Source organism: Hemitrygon akajei, chromosome 13, assembly GCF_048418815.1.
Source record: "Hemitrygon akajei chromosome 13, sHemAka1.3, whole genome shotgun sequence".
Lineage (NCBI taxonomy): Eukaryota > Metazoa > Chordata > Chondrichthyes > Myliobatiformes > Dasyatidae > Hemitrygon > Hemitrygon akajei.
Genome location: NC_133136.1, coordinates 110,009,078 through 110,033,933, shown reverse-complemented (window position 1 = coordinate 110,033,933; position 24,856 = coordinate 110,009,078). Strand labels below are relative to the sequence as shown.

The 24,856-nt window shown below is 40.1% G+C and overlaps 1 protein-coding gene across 3 annotated transcripts in view; it reads right to left on the bottom strand.

Moving 5' to 3' along the window:
• LOC140738124 (AF4/FMR2 family member 1-like) overlaps positions 1 to 24,856 on the bottom strand; it is a 149,647-nt gene that overhangs the window by 71,670 nt on the left and 53,121 nt on the right. The window lies entirely within an intron of this gene.

Here is a 24,856-nt window from a genome sequence, read left to right as displayed (position 1 = left end):
CATCCTCACCATTTCCAGATCTATCTGGGGCAAAACAGAGAAAATCTGGAATGACAAAGAATTAGCCCAGTCCCATGAAATCTTCCAATTTTTCCCCAGATGAATGGGCAAACACCTGCTGAGTATTCTTCATCTATCATTTACTAGAAATTATAGGAGAATGCCTGTGGTGAATTTAGAAAAAGACGGCTATCAGGATGGCGCCATCTTACACCATTCCTGCTTGTTTAAAGTGAACATTAGCTATTGAAAAGTGGAGGCTTAATTGATACCAGTCCAATAACATAATCAATACTCTTTAATGAGGGGTGAACTGTAAGCTACCGGGTAGTAGATTTGCGATACAAGGTGCCAATGCCCTTTGTGTCAATCATCAATATTTTCAGCACAGCTGGACATGGCAGGGATGCTGCCATCAGTCTTTTAAGGAAGACCTGTCTACGCTCAGTGGCCACTTTATTAGGAACAGCTGTACATTTGCTTGTTAATGCAAGTATCTAATCTGCCAATCATGCGGCAGCAAATCAAAGCATAAAAGCATGCAGTCATGGTCAAGAGATTCAGTTGTTGTTCAGACCAAACATTCTAATGGGCAAAAACTGATCAAGTGACCTTGACCATTATTGTTGGTGCCAGATGGGTTGGTTTGAGTATCTCAGAAACCACTGATCTCCTGGGATTTTCGTGCACAACAGACCCCAGAATTTACAGAGAATGGTGCAAAAGAAAAAAAAATCCAGTGTGGCTGTTCTGTGGGTGAAAATGCCTTGCTAATGAGAGAGGTCAAAGGAGATTGGCCAGACTGGTTCAAGCTGACAGGAAGGCGACAGTAAGTCAAATAACCATGCATTACAACCATGGTGTGCAGAGGAGCATTTCTGAACACACGACATATCGAACCTCAAAGTGGATGAGCTCAAGCAGCAGAAGGCCAGTAACACACACTCAGTGGCTACTTTTTTGTAGGGGTACAGGAGGTATCTTATAAAGTGGCCACTTTTTGTATATAGGAAATATATGTATATATGTTTTTCACTTTTTCTCTGTCACTCCTACTTGAGCTTTAGCACAAACAATACTTTTTAAAACAAGTTCTAAAAAGTAGATCGTTTTAATAGAAGTCACAATGAGAATCATTAAGGACCCTCACCATCCAGGACATTACTTCTCATTACTACCATCAGGGAGGAGGTACAGGAGGCTGAAGACCCAAACTCAACATTTCAGAAACAGCTTCTTACATTCTGCCACCAGATTTCTGAATAGCCCACTAACACTACCTCACTATTTTGCTTTCTTGTTGCACCAAAAAAATTTATAGAAACATTTAGTAAGATTTTATATGCTGCCCTGAACTGCTGCTGGAAACAAATTTCATGACGTTATGTCAGTGATAATAAACCCGATTCTGAATCATGAATGGGTGCTAAGATATACAATTATAAATAGCAAAGAAAATAAATAAACAGTGGGGGAAGAATAACTAGATTTGTGTTCATGGGCTCTAGTGGATGAGGAGGAAAAGCTATTATAATAAGACATCAAATGTGGGTCTTCAGGCTCCTGCATCTCCCCCAATGGTAGTGATAAGAAAGGCATATTGTGGATGATGGAGGGTTTTTAATGATGAGTGCAGCCACAGCCATTTGAAGATGTCCTTAATGTGGGGAAGCTTGTGCCCATGGAGGTGACTGATTCTACAACCTTCTACAGACTTCTGTGATCCTGTCCACTGGAAACTACATATCAGGGTGTGATACAACTATCAAGAATGCTCACCATTGTACACCTATAAAAATTTACAAGAATCTTTGGTGACATAGCCCAACTCCTCAAACCCCTAACAAAGTAGAGCCGCTGGCATGCTTTCTTTGCAATTGATCACACCTGTGTGTTTGGGTGGGAAATGTGCAAGTTGTGACAAAATTCCTTGTTTGCTCAGGTATACCAGTGAAGCAATATTAAAAAAGATAAAGCAAATAAACATTTGCAAATACAACTCACAGTCATTTCCTTTGTTCCCAAATTCCAATTTCAACAGTAGTTCTCATTAACTAGTAACAATTTCATAACCAAATGATTAATTAAATTTACAATCTCAAAACTGGAAAATTACAGAGATATTGTTCCAGCTTTCCATGTGGCATAGATACATTATTTTTTCCCCTAGTGGAAAGGTAGAGGTTAACCATTCTGATCCAAATCCCACCAAAGTTAACAGTTTAGCATGGAGAAAATAAGTACACAGCTTTCTAAACCACAGTGTACATACAAGTAAATAAATTTTTAAAAAGCTTTTACTTCAACTGGTAAACAATGTATAAAATGAAAGAGCCAATGCCTATGATTGGAAGACAAAATTGCTACTTGGAACCTAAATAATGCATTATCAGGTTCATGGAACAAACAAAGGGAACGCCAATCAACTTTTAATATCAGAGTTGAGCCAGACATTTTTATACTTTTAATTAAGCATTATTCTACAAACTAAAGAACATGGACCAAACAAAACACCTGGAAACATTGCTGGTAATTTTATAAAACTTAATTTAAGGACTCAGATTAATAACAGATTATCTAAAGTGGAGTTTAAGCCTTTTTTATTTTTAATCATCCAGGTTTTATTATATTTTTAGTGCAGCTTGTGTACACAAAGTTACACAAGACTAAAGACATATTTTCCTGCTGCACTGGGCATTACAAATGCCAACAACTGATTAACTGTATGTAAATATTATTGAGACTGGTGGTGTTATAACATGATAATAAAACAAACTAAACACAATGAGCAAAAATTTATTTGTCTGTTAAGTGGCCTAAGTAATAAATGTATTTCTTTGTATAGCTTAGCGCTCTAGACAGGAACTTTTGGATTCTAGGAGGGCAAGACATTCCATTTATAATCATAAAAATAATAACAATGTGAGACCAACCAACTTCCAGGATTTGTTTATTTGTCACATGTACATTGAAACATACAGTGAAATGCACCAATTACGTTACCAAGCAACACACCCAAAGGTGTGCTACAGTCGGCCTGCAAGAGTCGCCATTCATTCCAGCACCAACAAGCCCACAATGCTTGGTAGAACAACATAAAACAAGCAACAACAAAAATAAGCCCTGTTCCTTTCTCCCACACATGCACCTAGAGTCTTTTAACCCAGAGACAAGCCTCCAGCCTCAAGAGCACGTTGACTGGAGCCTGTAAGCACTGGGACTCACAGATACACAACTTAAATTTTGGACTTCTGATTCGTCTTTGGGGTCAGTCGTCAACATTGATCCCAGGACACGCTAAATCACCAAACACCAGGCCTTGAAATCTGGAACTGCCGATGACAAGAACCTGAACACCAGGCCTCAACCTCTGGAACCCATCAACAGCTTGTTGACCTGGGGGACCCTCATTCACTCTCTGCCACCCCGACGACTGTCCGTGGATGTCTCACATCTGTGTTGCTGGTCTTTGAAAAGAGAGTGGCCTGACCATTAATTCCCTCACATCCTTGCTCCTAAAACCTAAGCCTGACCACTAACTCCCCTCTCTATTGCCCAAACCATCCTTACAGAACTAAAAAAAAAAGTATGAAAAAAAAATAAAGCACAACTAAATCAATTGAGCCATCTTGGAATCATGACCAAATAGTTTAGATAATATTTAACCACTGATTTTTCTTCAACTTAATTTATTCAGATATTCAATCTAGGCTTCTCTGCATCAGCAACACATGGAAGCCTAATGAAAACCATAACATTGTAATTGAATTACACAACCACAATTCTGTATTAAATTACTTCTCCAATCTGTTCTAAGTTTCCTGAAAGTAATTTTGTACCTGCAAGTCCTTTTAATCCATGGAAATGTGCTTCCCTCTCCCTCAATTTGGTTGAGTCCGACTTCAGATTTGAAATTGATTACATAGAACTTTACGCTCTCCTTGTCAAGTTATGAACTGGTTTCTGGGTTAATATTTTTCTTTTGGTAATTTATATTCATTTGAAAATTAGGCTAGCTGGTCACTAGAGAAATGGCAGTATTTTTAAACCCTTGCAGTGCATCTATCTGTATTGGGAATAATAATTGGGGAGGAGAAAGACATCTTCAGAAATAGATCTGAGTAACATAATTTGGTCTGAACAAAATAATCAACAAATTAACTGGGCAAGTTTTCATTTAGCACTGTCTTTGCAAAGTAAATATGAAACCAATTGGAAACAGAGTTTTATTGTATTTTCCCCCTCAATTTATAAGGATTATTGTTTGTAATACATAAAAACTTAGTTAATGATTTACCAGCTTTAGCTTTCCTACCATATCATTTATGTTATATTCTGAATACAGTTTATTAGATAGGGAGCTACTTGGTGCTTAAAAAAAACTAAATAATTTGAATATAAAATTTAAAAAGGAAGAGCATTGTTAGGGTTAATGTTAGGGTTAATTCGAGACCGCCATTACAGGTCAGGAGTGGCTCACGTAATAGTAGGAGGCCGGAATGCGAGGGAGGGGGGAGCGATACTGGGGACCCCGCTACACCGAAACTACTAGTGTCACGCGATTCAGTAAACAAAAGAAACAGGTAACTCGTGAGCATATGGCTGCGGGCCAATAAGATGGACACAAGTGCCCGATATTACCTAATATGTAGCGGGGGGTTGTGCTGGGGGGAAAAGGGATATAAATAAGAGCAGATTGTAAGGGGAGGTCGGAACGCGCCTTCTCCAGCGACTCCGTCGATTCGCTGTGCCAGTTACGAATTCTGCAATAAACCCAAGTTTTGTAATATTCCGGTGTTGGTTGTCTCTCTTCCTAAACGAACACAGGGCAGAATTTCAAGCCCAACATTTGGTGACCTCGACGTGAGGAGGGAGAGACAACACAGGCTGGCGGGTCCGACAGCAGACAACTTGCGGCCGCAAGCTCGACTAAGGTCAGGAAGTGCCTGTTATATCGAAGACTTCCACTAGATAGTTAAATCACTGAGTTAGATCTTGTCTGCTGACGGATCCTCACCAACCCCAAATTACCCTGGGAGAGATCATTCCCGGTGCAGAATCGTGACTGGTAAGTACTAACTCTTATCTGTTTTTAGGAAGATCCTCCGCCCGTGGAAAAGTCTTCTGAGTGAGGGTACCCGCCGCCCACGATGGGCATAAAAGTCTCAGGAGTGAGGAGGAGAAGAGAAAAGTGTCGCGGTACACCGTAGTACACAGGGATACTGACGGCGCCTACCTTAGACTGGTTGTTAAGAGGAGAAATCTCCCACGCGAAGGTCAGGTTTTGAAAGGCGACCGTCCCACATTTGATCCTCTCTGTGTACTAGGGAGCCATGGAGCACTTCAATTTCGAGTTACCAAAACTCAGACATTTGTGTGTTGAGTAACAGAGTATATGAGAGTTTTTAGAAATATGGTAAAATTGATAACTGTGCGAGTTCAATAATCTAACAGTGAGCAACCGCAGGGGTCGGACACCATCAAGGTAGGAGTGGAAGTGTTCCTCCGAGGCCCGGGGAAGCTCACCTGGAACGGAAAACGGTGGCATGGTCCATACCCTGTCACCGAGGTCTCCAACAGGGCATTAAAAGGTAAGAAGGGAGGGGGACAATAACTGGCATCATTTTCTACTGGCTAAATAAGACCTCTGGCAAGTGGGGAGCGTTTCTGGGACAGTCGGCTCTAGGACTGTCTATTTCAATTGCTATCTTTATTACGTGTGGTTGTTGTTGCGGGACTATAGATCGAGCCTTGACCGGAAAGGATGGACCTCCACCGGCGTACCAGGCACCCTTGTTCCCGGTGGAAGGGGAGGACACGGCCCTCCCGGAAAGCGGACACGCTATGGGAGGACACGGACTGAAATGGACCATGGCAAGGGGGGGATTGTGAATTTGTTCTTGAATAAGTTTTCTGAAATGTTGCATGCTACTTGTAAAAATTGCGGATGTTTAGGGAACCCCTACCCATATTTTGTGACCCTAGGTCGGACAAATCAGGATATGCAAAGAGGGAGGACACGCCAAAGAGTGCCGGGGGACGCTCACCTCCCTGCCTGATCCCGGCAGCCGCGGAAAAGCTTGTAAGGGATGTGGCCTCTGGGAGGCCAAGGGAGGGAGTGTTAGGGTTAATTCGAGACCGCCATTACAGGTCAGGAGTGGCTCACGTAATAGTAGGAGGCCGGAATGCGAGGGAGGGGGGAGCGAAACTGGGGACCCCGCTACACCGAAACTACTAGTGTCACACGATTCAGTAAACAAAAGAAACAGGTAACTCGTGAGCATATGGCTGCGGGCCAATAAGATGGACACAAGTGCCCGATATTACCTAATATGTAGCGGGGGGTTGTGCTGGGGGGAAAAGGGATATAAATAAGAGCAGATTGTAAGGGGAGGTCGGAACGCGCCTTCTCCAGCGACTCCGTCGATTCACTGTGCCAGTTACGAATTCTGCAATAAACCCAAGTTTTGTAATATTCCGGTGTTGGTTGTCTCTCTTCCTAAATGAACACAGGGCAAAATTTCAAGCCCAACAGCATGAATGGGAGATACAGGAATTTTTTTTAAATTAATGAATGTCAGCTCAAAAAAAGCATATTGTAGCAAATAATGCAATTCATGCAGAGATTTTCACTAATGCTTGTAGCTTGAGAGTGAACCGAATGTTTATTAAGAATGGAGTTACAAGAGAGATTGCCTCATCACTGCTGACTTTCAACTGTAATATCACTTTCTGTGTCAGACAGTCCAAAGTTAAGGTCTGCTTACTTCTATTCCACTTCTATGGGCTTTAGAAGAAAGGGAGTCTGAATGTTTCTCTCACTGGTTTCATTGGGCTGATCTAGGGACTGACTACAAGTTCTCAATGACTATCAACAAGCTCCATTTCGATTGGACACCCCTCAAGGATTCCCAAACTCAATGAGAACATTTTATTAAAAAAAATTCTACCCAGGAGGGTCCGAATATTTCTTCTGTTCTCCTAGCAATCTCATGCTTTGACTAAGATCAAAAGTTCCAATTCCCTAGTAGCAACATGACCCACCCAATGGAGTTGACCAAGTGCAGTTGAAGTCTCAATGCTCAGCATGTTGTTCTGAAAGAGAATACTGAAAGGACATACTTTGCATTTAAAGTAAAAGAGTGTTTACAAGTTAACTTGCAAACCAAAGCTATGGATGAAATCCTGAAATGCATATTCAAATCCCATCATGATAATTTTGGAATTTTAAACTAAATTATCATGGTAGTAACCACAAGAAAATTAAATGTGACCATTGAGTAATTGGAAAACACAACATTACTGCTGTCAATTCTCACTCTTCCTGTGGAATTAGTGTAAGAGAGACACTAAATTGCTACCAATTCTTTCAAAGACTGACCTTAATCATCTCAAATGACTCAGGACTATGGGGAGATGTGGTAGTTGTAATAAATAACCATTTCTCACTAATGCACTTGAAAACAAAAAACAGGTGTGGTTTACTTGCTAACAGATTATTAATTATTAATCTTGTTAAGATTATTCATAAAATTAGTAAACTGAGATTTTAAAGTCATGCTCAAATTACATGTTGCTGGGTAGATTTATCAGTGCAATCAGAATGGCAAGCTGTTTATATGTTGCTGTCAGATTATATTCATCGTAAATTACTGCAGATAAAACTCAAGCAAAAGTTAATCATTATTGTTCTATCAAGTAGCATTTATACAACAATTTACAATAGATTTGTCCAAGGAGCTAAGCATTAAGCCTACATCCGTCCACTTTCAAACAACTAATATTGTGGGCACCCAGCAAATGCGTCTCAAAATTAGCCTGATTTACTGGGATTCTCTCAGCGAGGTAGTAACATTTTAATGTTACATTGTCACCCTCTTACTGTTGGAAAGAAACTTCAAATGAAGCTCTCCACATCCACTGCAATTTAAAACTAATACTGTTTTCTCTCTCCCATTTCTGACATAAACAGCAATGCTGTGTGACCTGCTGATTATAAGCATTTAGTGTGTTGATTTTCAATCAACACCTGTCATGTTAATCTCATCAAATCTACATTTAGTTCAAGAGAAATTTCTCTTTGCATTGTTATAATAGAAAATTGTATTGAAATTGATTCAGAAAACCAATCTAGCGATAATTGTCTGCAGATCATGTAGAGAAATTTGAGATAAAGAGCTACAGTATTTCTTCCCTTCACCAATGGCAAGATTGGTGATGGTGATTGCTCACCCTCCTGCTGATAAAATTACTCTGCAATGCAAATGCTATGGTTTTAGCTGGATAGCCAGGTCCCCAGCATAGAGGCACAGTCACACTGAATGGCAGCACTTCATTCAAAATCTTTATTATATCATAGTCATCATGTTTCACTACACAACTTTCCAGTGCTTTAGCATTGTTAAAGAGAAGTAAAAGTTTACAATGTTTGATTTAATGATGTCTTCTTAAATTTAAGCAATCTATTTGGATTTGTTCTACAAACAAAATTAACTTCAATTAGTCAGAAAATTTAGAGCTGTCCTGAAAAATGCTTTTTTAAAAAAAATAGTAGTGTAACATGCTGTAGGGTTTCACTGCCGTGTAACATGCTGTATGGTTTCACTGATAATGTAATGGTTTCTCTGTAGCAGCAATGTTTGGGTTATGACAAGAGATAACGGGGTTTGGAATGCTGTTGCTCTTTCTTGTGATTTAGAAAAGTACATTTACTAGAATACTCTCTCACCAAATGTTCTGGACAGAAACTAGAATAGAATTGAACAATTCATTTTTTCATTAATTTCAACTGTAAATACTTAGCAAGAATGCATGTCAGATCTTTGAAAAAAATAGAAGTTTTGGAATAGAAATATGCATACAATTCTTTGGGGCTTTCCTGTGTATAAATTGACTGTCCCATCTCCTACCTTACTAGAATGATGACACTTTAAAAGTAATTTTCAGCTGTAAAGTACTTTGGGGCATCCAGCGTGTCCTCTTCCAAAAAACCTATCCATGCATGATAATCCACATCTTGGGAGATGTGCTTTCAGAACCCATCAAGCATCCAAGAAAATGTCTCAAAGAACAGCATCACTACTATTTTCCAATAAGCATCTGGTGATTTAACAGTATTATGGCAATCTTCACAAAATATTGTCAGTTACTGGATTATTGTGCATCTTCATTAACACAGTAACTGCCCTTGGGAAAAAATGTCACTCAAGAGTACTGAACTGGATGGTACATTCTCTTCAAAAGTAGAAAGGAAAACCTGGCGTGGAGCATTCAACTGAGATATTCTAAGTTTCGCCGGGTATAAGAGCGCAGGTTTTAGATTTTTCTCATAACATTCAGACATCAGAGGTTTAAAAAGAAGCCTTTTTTTCATAACTTCAGGACTAAAATCTTCCACCAAACGGAAATAGTAATTTTGAAATTTAATCATCCCAGCCCTCCGAGCCTCACGAATGAGTTGTTCTTTGTCGTGTACATAGTGAAACCGGACAATTACCACCGGGGGTTTAGCTGAAGCACTCGATGAACGACTCCAAATTCTATGTGCTCGGTCAAGTAACGGGGGGTTCTCTGGAAAAACCGACGGAAACGCATCTTTTAAAAATTGAGCAAAATATTTCGAAGGATCGCCTTTTTCTATGCCGTCTGGGAGACCAAGTATACATAGGTTCTATCTTCTGGACCGATTCTCCAAATCGACACTCTTGGCTTTAAGTGTTTCCACCAGTTTAATGGTGGAAATTAAATCCTGTTGCAATTTTTCAATTGTCAAATCTCGTTTCCGAGCTTCTTCTTGCAGAGACGTGATAAGAACTTGCTGCTGGTTAATTACTGAATCCGTCTTAACCATATAGTCTTGAAAAGCCTTTATATCTTGTTTAAAAACTTGTTGTAGTTCATCGAATTTTTTATCCAAAACCTCCATAAACAGTCCATAAGTTAACTCAGTGCGTTGCGGTTTAGCTTGTTTCTTTCCATTACCGTTCGGGTTACGCCCCGGTTCTCGTCCTTTGGATCTAAGAGCCATTTCTGTTTGCATATCTTCAAAAATTCACAATAAACTCTTAACGATAAGCCCGAGAAAATAGCAAGAATCTTTTGGTGTAGGTAAAAATAAGTTGAATAAGGGTGATCAAAGGTTAAAAAAAGTAAAGGTTATGGAGCGGATCTAAAACAGTACTCACTCCATGAGCGTCTCCCGCTGACCTCCGGATGGTACATTCTAAGTAATACAGGATCACAGTAATTCTTCAACAAAATCCAAACCCATGTAGAGTGAGACGTGCTGCAGGAACTCAGCATGTAAAGCAGCATTAAAGGAAATTCAAAACTAATTTCTTCCTTGAAAGCATTGTGTCTGAAAGACAATAATTGTCTCACTCATTCCAAAACAGCTTACAAAATGTTTAAAATGATATTCTGAGAAAGCTCACAAACACAAGAAAATCTGCAGATGCTAGAAATCCAAAACACACACAAAATGCTGGAGGAATTCAGCAGATCAGGCAGCATCTATGGGGAAAAAAAAGAGTCCTGATGAAGGGTCTCGGCCCGAAACATTGACTGTTTACTCTTTTCCATAGCTGCAGCCTGACCTGCTGAGTCCCTCCAGCATTTTGTGTGCGCTACTTCTGAGAAAGCTGTTATTCACTGAGTTATTGAGGATTTAGCTACACAAAGTTTTTCTCCAGCTCTTTGAGATTTGTGAAATGGCAATGTGCAAGTACAAGGGTTGCCCACGAGTTATTTGAAAACTGTTAAAATGCTATGAACTTGTTTTAAAAATAAAGTTCTGTATACATGATAAATTGATGACATGCTAAAGTAACAGGCATTGCTTTACATTACTTGTAATGCAAGTGTTGACTTGAATGTTCTGTATTATACATTTTTTAATGTATAAGTAGCCAAAAAAATGCACAAGCATGATTATGATGGTAACATCATTATTATGTTGAGTACCATTAAAATTAGGAAGAAATGGAGATTAAGATACAGCAACATTTAGAGCACAATAATTGAAAACAGAAAAATCTCAGGAGTATAATAGATTAAACAAGAAAATGCCAAATTGTGAAAAGTCTAAGAGAAATAGGCAAAAAAACCAGGATTAATGTCTTCATATCAGGTACAGATAAAGGAACAGAAAAACAGCTGTTATAACAAAATTAGATGGGCTGCTGTTTTCCTATATGAATAATTTAAAATTTTATACAATATACAAACGCAACCATGTATACAAAACACGTGCAAATTGAGTAATCTGTTTCAAAAATAGATGAAGTACTAAAATGGAAGAAAAACTGAGAAAGAGTGGTTACCTTGGAAATTGAATGTAAAGTATTATGATGTAAAAATATAAAAAACAAATTATTTTCCAATAATTTAAGTATTAAAAGAGGAAGTTATCTATTTTAGAGACAATATAATTAATTAAGGGCATTCTTTAATTATGCTGAATTATAAAAAATCTAATTCAATATTTTTGTTACTCTGGTACAACATACCATAGATTAGGAAATCTGTGAGGGGAATGTAAAGACCAAAATAACAACTCTGTGTCATATATTAAGCCTGCCAAGGAAAAATGAAATGGAAAATAAATATTTGCACGCTGGTGAGAATGTCAGAAAACAATCCTCAAGTTTAAAAACCTATACACAGAAAAGTAGAGCTTTTTAATCTTCTCTCATTTTGGATGTCATCATCGCCATCATGTGCTACGTCATTTGACATAGGCCATCATGATCCCATGACCATGGTTGTTCTTGGCAAAGTTATTTTGGATGTAGCAATGGTAAAAATATCAAAGAGAGATGAGCAGATTATTAAGACGCAATGGGCATGGGATTCCAGGTAAAGGATTGATTTTTCTATTTCTTTATGACCATCATGGAAAGAATAATTGGTGAAAGTCTGTCACGTTATTAATTTGAACTGACTGATATGGAAGACAATTTAATCAAAATTCACAGGTATCTTAGGCAAAAATGTAGAATTGAATTAAAAACAAGCCAAAAAATAACTTGTGTATACAGTATCGTGTCAGACCAGAAAGTGGAGAGTTTGAGGTGACAGGAGCGGCCCACAAGTCTATCGTATCGCCTGACTTTTTTTCTCTGCGTAAAATACATACAAAGAAAAATACTCAACAGTTTTGTAGTTCACAAAGGATGAAGGATTTGTTTTCATTCTATAATCCTGCTCGAGCTCATCTGACTTCTTCCGCTGGTCTCAAATTTAAACAATCTCTCTTAAAAGATAATTGGCATGTCAGTTTTTTTTTAACTACACTCCGAAACTGTGGAACTTAGTACCCAAGACGATAAGGGATGCACACTCAGTTGACACTTAAATGCCAGTTCAAAACTAATATCTCATCTTTTATTTTCAAGTTTGTACTTTATCCCATTGCAATGCACTTTGAACTTCATTGTTTGTATGAAAAGTGCTTTATAAATAAGCTATTATTAAAATTCTGCAGGACATTTACATTCATTACCAAATCAGATAACCGCTTCAGAAATTACTTACAGATTCATACAAATATGAAGTGTTCAGTATTAGTATTGAAAGATTAACCAGAAATATAAAACAAAGGTACAGAATTAGCATGAAGAAATTATGGAAGAAAGAAGGGAATGCCATCACATTTAGTATCAACACACTGTACAATAGGGAAAGATCAGAATGTGTAAGTAGCACAGGAGCACTGAAATTAAGAGATGTGAGCCATCGCCATCACCCTCCACCTGGCCCTAACCTACCGGGACAAAAAAAATGTATGTTTGAATGCTGTTCATAGACTTTAGTTCAGCATCCAATACAATCATCCCTCAGAAACAGATTGGAAAGCTGATCCTACTGGGCTTGAACACCTCCCTCTGCAACTGGATCCTAGACTTCATGACTGGGAGATCTCAGTCAGTCCAGATCAGAGGCAGCATCTCCAACACCATCACACTGGGCACAACAACCCCACCCCCCCCAGGGCTGTGTGCTCAGTCCACTGTTGTTCACTCTGCTGACCCACGACTGTGCAACAACACACTGCTCGAACCACATCATCAAGTTCACCGATGACACGACCGTGGTGGGTCTTATCAGCAAGAACGACGAGTCAGCATAGAGAGGAGGTACAGCGGCTAACGGACTGGTGCAGAGCCAACAACCTGTCTCTGAATGTGAACAAAACAAAAGAGATGGTTGTTGACTTCAGGAGGGCACGGAGCGACCACTCTCCACTGAACATCGATGGCTCCTCCGTAGAGATCGTTAAGAGCACCAAATTTCTTGGTGTTCACCTGGCGGAGAATCTCACCCAGTCCCTTAACACCAGCTCCATAGCAAAGAAAGCACAGCAGCGTCTCTACGTTCCGCAAAGGCTGAGGAAAGTCCATCTCCCACACCCCCCATCCTCATCACATTCTACAGGGGTTGTATTGAGAGCATCCTGAGCATCACTGCCTGGTTCAGAAATTGCACCACCTCGGATCGCAAGACCCTTCAGCAGATAGTGAGGTCAGTTGAGAAGATCATCAAGCTCTCTCTTCCCGCCATTACATTTACACCGCACGCTGCATCCGCAAAGCAAACAACATTATGAAGGACACTATGCACCCCTATACAACCTCTTCTCCCTCCTGCCATCTGGCAAAAGGCACTGAAGCATTTGGGCTCTCACGACCAGAATGTGTAACAGTTTCTTCCCCCAAGCCATCAGACTCCTCAATACCCAGAGCCTGGACTGACACCAACCTACTGCCCTCTACTGTGCCTATTGTCTTTATTGTACAGCCTATTATTTATTGTGATGTCTGCACTGTTTTGTGCACTTTATGCAGTCCTGTGTAGGTCTGTAGTCTAGTGTAGTTTTGTGTTGTTTTACGCAGTTTCAGTGGAGTTTCTGTGTTGTTTCATGTGTAGCACCATGGTCCTGAAAAACATTGTCTCGTTTTTACTGTGTACTGTACCAGCAGTTATGGTCGAAATGACAATAAAAAGTGACTTGACGTGAAAAGTCTTGGACCTTGTTTTGGTAGCTGAACTGAACCTCAGAATATAATGAGGCTTTACAAATCAGATTTCAGTTGGAATATTGAGTGGAGAACTGGTAGGAAGGCAAATACAATATTAGTATTCATTTCAAGAGGATTAGAATATAAAAGCAAGGATGTAATGTTGGTAAAGCACTAGTGACACCTCACTTGGAGTACTGAGAGCAGCTTTGGGCCCCTTCTCTAAGGAAGTATGTGCTGACATTGGAGAGGGTTCAAATGAGGTTCACGAAAAGGATTCCAGGATTGAAAGGCTTGTCATATGAGGAGCGTTTTATGGCTCTGCGCCTCTACTCACGGGAATTCAGAAGAGTAAGAGGTAAACTCATTGAAACCTATCAAATGTTGAAAGACTTCAATAGAGTACATGTGGAGGATGTTTCCTATAGTTTGGGTGGGGGCTAAAACCAGATGACACAGCCTCAGAACAGAGGGACATCCTTTTTGAACCGAGATGAGGAAGAATTCCTTTAGCCAGAGAGTGGTGAATCTGTGAATTTGTTGCAACAAACGGCTGTGGAGGCCAATTCATTGGGTGTATGTAAGGCAGAGGATGATAATTTCTTGATTAGTCAGGGCATGAAAGGGACATGGGGAGAAGGAAAGAGACTGGGGCTGAGAGAAAACAATGGATCAGCCATGAGGAAATGGTGGAGCAGACCCAGTGGGCTAAATGGACTGACTCTGCTCCTACATCTTATGACCTTATGAACAGGGATTGTGTGTGGATTTGTGGAAAGGTAAAGGGGCTGAGTTACTTAGTAATATCAAAGTTTAATATTCACATTGGGAAGGAAAGTGGAGCAAGGTAAATGAAATTAACCACAAGGCCACCAGGAAAAAAAAAAAAAAAGCAGATGTAGCCTAAAAGCATTTCTCTCTGCTTATTGATCAGTGATTACTTACTCTTTGGAAGTATGTCTACTCCACACAATTGGAATTTAGAAAAAAAACTGTCCATTTAATGTGGCATAGAAGGCCCCATGTTTAAACGGCTGGCAGTGCTCTATGCTATTTTCAGTGGAATGAGATCAGCGTAATCAACTGAGTGAAAATGGAAGGGAAATTTGGCATGGTTCTTGGTCCTAACACTAACTAAGTAACACCAATGTGGAAACATTCTGGCTTGTGGGAAGAGTTGTGCTTTACCAACATGACTCTAGTTGTCAAACAGAATAATAACCTGTCAGCAGATGCGTAATAATCAAATGCTTACAAGTGCACCAGAGACCTCAGTGACACTGCTAAAAAGAACAGCCCCCCATCTTTGCTTGTTTCTTGAGTAAAAGAAATTAAGCTAGAAAAACTAATTTTATTATAGTAATATATTGCTTGCATAAACTGATCAACTGGAATTAGGTCTGTACCTCAATCAAATGCACTGGGTTAACACCGTGACTATGATAGTCTATGACAAAGAGGACTAAATGTACTGTATTGTAAAAGATTCAATAATTACCTGATCTAGGCATAATTTTAAATGATCTGTATCTAAGTTTGAGATGTCCTTTAAGGATAGAAATGTCTCTGTACTATCTCTCACACTAACATGACTGAATAGTCACAATGAGAGGTGAACAATAAACACTGGCATCATGAGTGGCAATAGAGGAATTTTATAGAATGTGACTCAAGAAGCTGAACAACTTACTTATGTATTCCCAAAGCAAATCAACAGAGGCATTTTCAGATAATGCGCCAAAAAACAGAGTTTTGTTATTCAGGGAACTATCAAAAACTACGAACAGCAGATTTACATTACAAAACCTCAGGGGTTGAGAAGAGTATAGATAAGTTATTTTGTAATAATGCTGACTAATGAACAAGACAAAATTGAAAACAAATGGCTTAGACTGCAAAGTACACAAAGTCAACTGTCAAAACAGAAGACGGTCTGCATTGACTTTGCTTGACTGGAGATTTAATAATGTAATGTACATTGTTCTGAATGAACAGGATTACTTCAATAACTAAATAATAAAATAAATACTAAAAAGGATAGCAATGTAGCACTGGGTGTCTTGGTAGAAACGAGAAAGCAATGCCATTATTGGAAAATGGAATACAGAGTACTCAAAAATTCATACTATTTAAAGTGACCATAACTCAATACCTGCACCTCTTCCCTCTCAATAGTTCCTATTCATGTCCCTAAAACAGAGACAATTCCTTGGGTTCTATGATGAAGATGTTCCTTTGACACAGAACATCAGTGATTTTCAGTCTTCAAAATGAAGGGCACAGAATAGAAAATATTCTTTAAATGCTTTGGTAATTAGTTACATCAACATCTTCTGTATAGGGTTTTGCCCCATATCTGGTCATGCATTTACCTTGAGCAACATTTAGCCTTCATTAGCATTACTAAAAGAAATTGATCTGATAATTATCACAACTGCTATTTGCGGGGCCTGTTGCGAACAAACTGGCCGTTGCATTTCTTGCCTTTCAATGGTGACCAAATATTTAAAGCACTTCATCAGCTGGAAAGTACATTGCAATTGGCAAAGTTAATAGAATACTAAAGAAATATAAAGGCATCTTCTTTTGTTCCAGCTGCCAAAACTTCTTACTTAGCCAGTAATTCCAAACAGTAGGCTGTAACTAATTTTCCCAATTTCATCAGAACTTACACTAATATTAATAAATATTTCATAGACAGTCCTTCAAACAATTTCTATTCCTTAACTAAAAAAAAAACAAGCCAGATAGGAACAACAAACATCCTGCTCGAAGAACTCAACAGGTGGAGGCAAAGGATACAAGTTGAATTTTGGGTCCTGCATCAGTATGGCGGAAAAGGAAAAATTGCTGCTATATAGCAGTATAAGGGAGAAGGTGGGATAGAAGCTGATAGGTGGCAATACATCCAAAATGCTGGAGGAACTCAGCAGGCCAGGCAGCATCTATGGAAAAGAGTCAACAGTCGACGTTTCAGCCCGAGACCCTTCATCAGATGATAAGTGGAACCAGGTAGGAATGGGATAATGGGTAGAACATAGGAATCTACAGCACATTACAGGCCCTTCAGTCCACAATGCTGTGCTGACCATGTAACCTACTCTAGAAACTGCCTAGAATTACCCTACTGCATAGCCCTCTATTTTTCTAAGCTCCATGTACCTAAGAGTCTCTTACAAGACCCGATTGTATCCACTTCCACCACCATCGCCAGCAGTGCGTTCCACGCACCCACCACTCTCTGTGTGAAAAACTTACCTCTGACATCCCCTCTGTTCCTACCTCCAAGCACCTTAAAACTATGCTTCCTTGTGTTAGCCATTTCAGCTCTGGGAAAAAGGCTATCACTATCTACACAATCAATGCTTCTCATCATCTTATTAACTCTTATGCTCCATTGCTGCAAGAAGAAAAGACCAAGTTCACTCAATCTATTCTCGTAAGGCACGCTGTCCAACCTGGCCACATCCTTGTAAATCACCTCTGCACTCTCTCAATAATATCCACATCCTTCCAGTAGTGAGGTGACCGGAACTGAACACAGCACTCCAAGTGGGGTCTGACCAAGGTCTTACATAGCTGTAACATTACCTCACGGCTCTTGAACTCAATCCCACAGCTGATGAACACTACACGCCTTCCTAACAACACTGTCAACCTGTGCAGCAGCTTTGAGTGTCCTATGAACACGGACCCCAAGATTTCTTTGATTCGCTGATTTTGTTTTCAAATTTGACCTACCAAAATAAATCACTTCATACTTATCTGGGTTGAACTCCATCTGCCACTTCTCACTCCAGTTCTGCGTCCTGTCAATTTCCCACTGTAACCTCTGAAAACCCTCTAGACTATCCACAGCATCCCCAACCTTTGTGACGTCGGCAAACTTATTAACCCCAACCTTCTACTTCTTTATACAGATGGTTTATAAAAATGACAAAGAGGAGGGGTCCCAGAACAGATCCCTGTGGCACACCACTGGTCACCGACCTCCATGCAGAATACAAACCATCTCCAACCACCCTTTGCCTTCTGTGGGCAAGCCAATTCTGGATCCAAAAAGCAAGGTCTCCTTGGATCCCATGCCTCCTTACTTTCTCAATAAACCTTGCATGGGATACCTTATCAAATGCCTTGCTGAAATCCATATACACTACATCCACTGCTCTACCTTCATCAATGTGTTTTGCTACATCCTCAAAGAATTCAATCAAGCTCGTAAGGCACAATTTGCCCCTATGCTGACTATCCCTAATCAGATTATGTCTCTCCAAATGCTCATAAATCCTGCCTCTCAGAATCTTCAACAACTTGCCCACCACTGAAATAAGACTCACTGGTCTATAATTTCCTGGATTATCTCTAATCCCTTTCTTGAACAAGGGAACAACATTTGCAACCCTCCAATCCTCTGGTACTTCTCCCATCCCTATTGATGATGTAAAGATTAACACAAGAGGCTCAGCAATCTCCTCCCTCGCTTCCCACAGTAGCCATCTCATCCGGTTCTGGCAACTTTTCGAACTCAATGCTTTTCAAAAGCTCCAGCACATCCTCTTGCTTAACGTCTATATGCTCAATCTTTTCAGTCAGCTGTAAATCATCCCCACAATTGCCACGGTCCTTTTCCCTGGTGAATACAGAGGGAAAAAAAATTCATTAAGCATCTCCGCTACCTCCTCAGAGTCCATGCACATATTTCCGTTATCACACCAGATTGGTCCTATTCTCCCTATTCTCATACCACTCACTTTCTTGCTCTTCACATACTTGTAGAATGCCTTGGGGTTTTCCGTAATCCTGCTCACCAAGGCCTTCTCATGGCGCCTTCTGGCTCTCCTAATTTCACTCTTAAGCTCCTTCCTGGCCCCCTTGGAATTTTCTAGAACTCTATCAGTACCTACTTACTTGAACCTTTCATAAACTTTTCTTTTCTTCTTAACTAGATTTTCCACATCCTTAGTACAGCATGGTTCTTTGACCCTACCATCCTTTCCCTGCCTCGATGGAACATACCTATGCAGAACACCATGCAAATGTTCCCTGAATATTTGCCATATTTCTGCCATGCATTTCCCTGAGAACATCTGCCCCCAACTTATGCTCCCAAGTTCTTGCCTAATAGCATTATGTTTCCCCCACCCCAATTTAATGTTTTCCCAAATTGTCTGCTCCTATCCTTCTCCAGCGCTATGGTAAAGCAGATAGGATTGTGATCACTGCCTCCAAAATGCTCTCCCACCAAGAGATCTGACACTTGACCAAGTTCATTTCCCAATGCCAGATCAAGTACAACCTCTCCTCCTGTAGGCTTATTTACATATTGTCAGGAAATCTTCCTGAACACACCTAACAAACTCCACCCCATCTAAACCCTTTGCTTGAAGGAGATGCCAGTCTATAGTAGGAAAGTTAGAATTTCTCACAACAACCCTAATATTACTGCACCATTCCAGAATCTGCCTCCATATCTGCACCTTAATGTCTCTATTACTATTGGGGGGGGGGGGGGTCTATAAAAACACCCAGTAGAGCTATTATCCCCTTCCTGCTTCTGACTTCCACCCATACTGACTCAGTAGACAATCCCTTCATGGCTTCCTCTTTTTCTGCAGCCGTGACATTACCCTTGATTAGCAATGCCACACCCCACTTCTTATGCCTCCCTCCCCATCCTTTTTGAAACATCTAAAGCCTAGCACATTCAGAAGCCATTCCTGCCCCTAAGACATCCAAGTCTCTGTAATGGCCACAATGTCATTGATCCACGCTCCAAGTTCATCCTCCTTGTTTATGATACTCCTTGCATTAAAATAGATGCATCTCAAACCCTCAGGATGAGTACATCTTATCTCTATCATCTGCCTAGCCTTCCTCACAAACTCCCTACAAGCTGTCTCTAACTTGTGCTCCAACCTCCCCATTCTCTGGCTCTTCACTTCAGCTCCTACCTCTGCAAATCTAGTTTAAACCCTCCCCAAATAGCTTTAGCAAACCTCTCTGCCAGGATATTGTTCCCACTAGATTCAATTACAATCCATCCTTATTGTACAGGTCACACCTGCCCCAGAAGAGGTCCCAATGATCCAGAAATCGGAATCCCTGCCCCCTGCTCCAATCCTTCAGCCACACATTTATCCACCACCTCTTTCTATTCCTATACTCTAGTGGCTGCCAACCCGTCGATCGCAAGCGACTGGTCTATCTTTGAGACTTTCCCAGTAGATCCCAGAAAAAAAAAAATACACAAATACTGTTGAGAGATTGTTTCTGGGTTGCGGGGTTTTAGTTCCGTTCTTTCTGCCCAGTGCGCATGCGTGTAGCTCCCCCGCACTACACAGTGTAATTCAATGGTCCCCAACCACCGGGCTGCAAGGAAACAATATGAGTCAGCTGCACCTTTCCTCATTCCCTGTCACACCCACTGCTGAACTTGAACCCACGCGAGGTCATCAGTCGCCTAAATGCACTGATACCCTTGCGCCAGGGATCACTGGTTGGCCTCGGGCGGCTGGCGGGAAGTGCCGTTGCTACTGGCCTGGAGCATGGACAGATGGGCGCCGCCTCTAAACCCGTTTAGCACACCGAATGTTCGTGAGGACCCTGGTGCTAAAATATTCACAGACGACCTAATTTGGACTTGGTTTCATAAGTAGCAGAGCAGCTAGTTTGCTGTGATCTACTGAAAGTCATTCCTCGAGACAAACTTTTGTCGGCCGATAGATCCTACCTACCTACGTGGGGGGGGGGGGGGGGGGGGGGGTGCAGGCACGCGCCCGATCATACTCCTCGCTTGGTCTATCGGTTGCTCTCTCTGGACTGCGACTGCTGCAGCCCCAGTACGGGGACCTCTGGTCCTGACCTTGTCCTCTCACCCCACCCACGATCAGCTGCACCTGGCCAAGGCGTCTGGCGGCGGGCGGGAGGCTGGATTTCGGGCCCGGAGGCTGTCTAATGAGGCAATGAAGCACTCAAAACCGCTTTGGTACTTTTGAGTCCAAGCAACCTGCACTTAAAGACAAACCCAGCGGAAAAAACATGAGCAAGTGGGACAGGAGCTAAGTGCTGAGAGCCGCGAAAACTAAATTGCGGAATAGACTGGACATAAGGAGCCTGCTTCAAGTATTGCTGTATTCCCGTCATGTTTAACAACCCCCACCCCCAATCGGCCAGTCCACAAGAATATAGTCAATATTAAACCGGTCTGCAGTGCAGAAAAGGGTGGGTACCCCTGGTGTTTATAAATTATTTCTACTTCCCGGTTGCGGGGTTTTACTTCCGGTCTTTTCAGTCCCGGTGCGCATGTGTGTAACTAATTGATCTGGGGTTGACCTTGCCTTTCACTAAGACCGAGGTAGGGAATCTTGGGCTTAAAAAGATTGGTGACCACTACTATACTCACTGTCACGAGGCACAGGCCCAAGATTACTACCCTGGAGGTCCTGCTTCTCAGCTTCCTTCCCAACTCCCTGTATTCTACTTTCAGGACCTCCTCCCTGTTTCTACCCATGTCGTTGGTACCAATACGTAACATGACCTCTGGCTGCTGACCTTCCCATTTCAGGATATTGTGGACTCGTTCAGAAACATCATGAACCCTGGCACCTGGGAGGCAAACTACCATCTGTGTTTCTTTTTCATGCCCACATAATCACCTATTCCCCCTAACTGGGTGAAACTGGGTAAAACGAACAGGAAAGATGAACAGAAGGAGATAAAAACAGGTGACTGTATATGGAGAATTATCAGACCTTCAGACCTAGACAGGAACCTGTTACTCCCTGAATCCATTTATCAGCCTAAACTAGTAATATAAATTTGAATAAGCTCTTTGGGCTTCCAGCCAGTTACATGAATCGATTTTAACCAATGTTTTGATGACAGACTCTGCCATTTCCATCCGAAAATCAATACCTGTACCCAGCGCTGGAAGCCCTAGAAGAATTTATTTGTAATATTCATTTGTTGTTATTTGCATAATCAATGAATTTGCACTCTTTTACTACATCAACAGCAATAATATTGTTTAAAGCTTCATTCTGACATCTCTGAAGCATAATTTAAAATAAGTGCAAAGAAACCCAAACAGATGGAATAACATCTCCATCAAAAGTGGGTCTGAATGTAAAGTTATAGAAAACATAATGTAAATTGTTCTGAATGAACAGTGATTTTTAATGTATTTCAATGAATAGAAAGCAAAAGAAAAATCTTTAAAATGACCACCTAGTGCCTGCATCAAATACTCCCAGCCAAATGCAGCACAGTTCCTAACAAAGACAATGTGCCCTTATCCCAATCTCAAATGTGTACCAGTGCAGTAAGTATTTTGTGTCAAACTTCAACTGTTTCTGGAATGTCAGTGTCAGAATTCTTCGTATTCAAACATTACTGCACGACTCAAGAATATGATCCCACCTGCTGATTTAGTCTGGACTTCCAACAAGGTAATATCCATTGGATAACACTCTAAACTAAGGTGGTACAGTTTGGAATAACTGAAATTTTCCCTCTTCTCCTGGCTCGGTATTCATCCTTCAATCAATGATGATTAGATTTTATTGCTTGAGGAGCTTTGTTATATGCATAGTTGGTTGTTGCATTCACCAAAAAAGTATATTTCATTCCATTGGCTGTGATGTGATTGAGGGTACCATGAAGACCCTAAAAGGTCCTCTGAACACAAATTCCATTTTTTAAAATTTTATATAAAAATGTAATGTTCAAAGACAAAGTGCTTACTTAAAAGGGACTAATGTTCTTTAAATATGCTAATGAGACCTCCAAGTAGCCAAATCACCCAGAGTATGAGATCAGAGTTTTGTTGATGTTAATAAGATTTAAAATTGTCATTTAGAAAATTATTCATAAATGATTCAGCAACAAACAATCTGCTAGATGAAGTCAGCAGGTCAAGCAGCATCTGTGGGAGGAAAGAAAAGACTGATGTTTTGAGTCAGAAGTCTTTGTCCTGATGCAGGTTTTCAACCCAACACACTGAAAGTTTCTTTCCTCCCTCAGATACTACCTGGCCCAGATTTCCTCCATCAGATTGTCTGCCAGTTTACAGTACCTGGAATCTTGTGTCTCAGAAATTACTCCTATTACACAACTAACATCAGACATAAATGTTTCAATTATTTCAAGTCTGGAAATTATTCATAAATTATTCAGCAAATAAACTGCTGGAAGTAGTCAGGAGGTCAAACAGCATCTGTAGAGGTTTCTCTTACATATTCCATCTGAATTTCTTCTCTGAATCAAAGCAATTCAATTTCTTTTAGAACCAGAACCAGATTAACACTTACTTTGGTTATTTTCAGGACAGTTTTATTCAAAAGTTGGCATTTCTTTTCAGAAAAGTTTTAAAAATGGGATAACTAAATATTGGTATTGGTGCAAGTGGACACAATATGAAGATCCTGGTTACTGGATATGCTAAGCTAGCAATTAAGATAACCAGTTTATTTTTAAAATTGGGTTTTAAAGTTGTTGGCATTAACAAATTAAGGTAACTTTAGCAGTGATCATGACCACCTACTAAACAATACAGGTTTCAAGCAATTTGGCAACAACTCTAATGTCCAATGGACATTATGGAAAATTTTTTAGCTCTGAATCCTTGCCAGAAGGGTTTAGTAGCCACCATTTATAATATGATCATGAAAATACAGCCAGAAGTATCAGAAAAAATTAAGGAATGGGAAAAAGAACTTCATTGTCTTATACCCACTGAGCAGTGGGAGAAAATTTTACAATTAGTCAATTCTTCTTCTATTTGTGCTAAACATGCCCTAATACAATTTAAGGTTGTACATAGGGCTCACATGTCCAAGGATAAACTTGCTCGATTTTATTCTTATGTTAATCCAACCTGTGACAGATGTCATTCTGAAGTTGCTTCATTGACCTACATGTTTTGGTCTTGCCCTTGTTTGCAAAATTATTGGAAAGATATTTTCGGTATTATTTCAACAGTTCTGAATATCAAATTGCAACCCCATCCTATTACTGCAATTTTTGGTTTACCAATGATGGATAATATTTGTTTATTCCCCTCAGCTCAACGGATGATTGCATTTGTTACATTAATGGCTAGAAGATCTATCCTATTGAACTGAAAAGAAATTAATCCTCCAACTATATTTCAGTGGTTTTCTCAAACTATCTCTTGTTTGAGCTTAGAAAAAATTAGAAGTGTTGTCTTTGATTCTTCAGTTAAATTTGAAGAAACTTGGAGACCATTTATCCAACATTTTCATACGAGTTAAACTGACTTTTCCTAAACCCTGCTTCTATTATCCTTAATTATTTGGATGGGGGTACGGAGTTATTGACGCTACTGTGTATATTTGACATAATGCAATGGCCCATGTTGGTTAGGTTTTTTTCTTTTCTTTTTTGGGGATTTTTTTTCTCTTATTTACTCCTTTTTTTGCAATTACTATGAGTTTGGGAGGTTATTATATACGGATTATCATCTATCTGAATGTATACTTAACCTATTAATTATGTACTTTCAAACTCTCTGTATTCACATTTCATTTATGTTTGTTTAAAATTAATAAAAAGATTTAAAAAGCAACTCTAAAACTATTCAAATTTTAAGATTGTCCTGCTGAAGAGTTTTGGTCTGAAACTTCGACTGTACTTTTTTCCCCCATAGATGCTGCCTGGCCTGCTGAATTCCTCCAGCATTTTGTGGGTGTTGCTCAGATTTCAAGTAGCTGCAGATTTTCTTTTGTTTGTAATTTTTAAGATTACCTTCTAACCCTGAATGTTGGCATTAATCTTAAAGCAAAATACACAATTGTCATCTGACTGGTGGATACCACAAT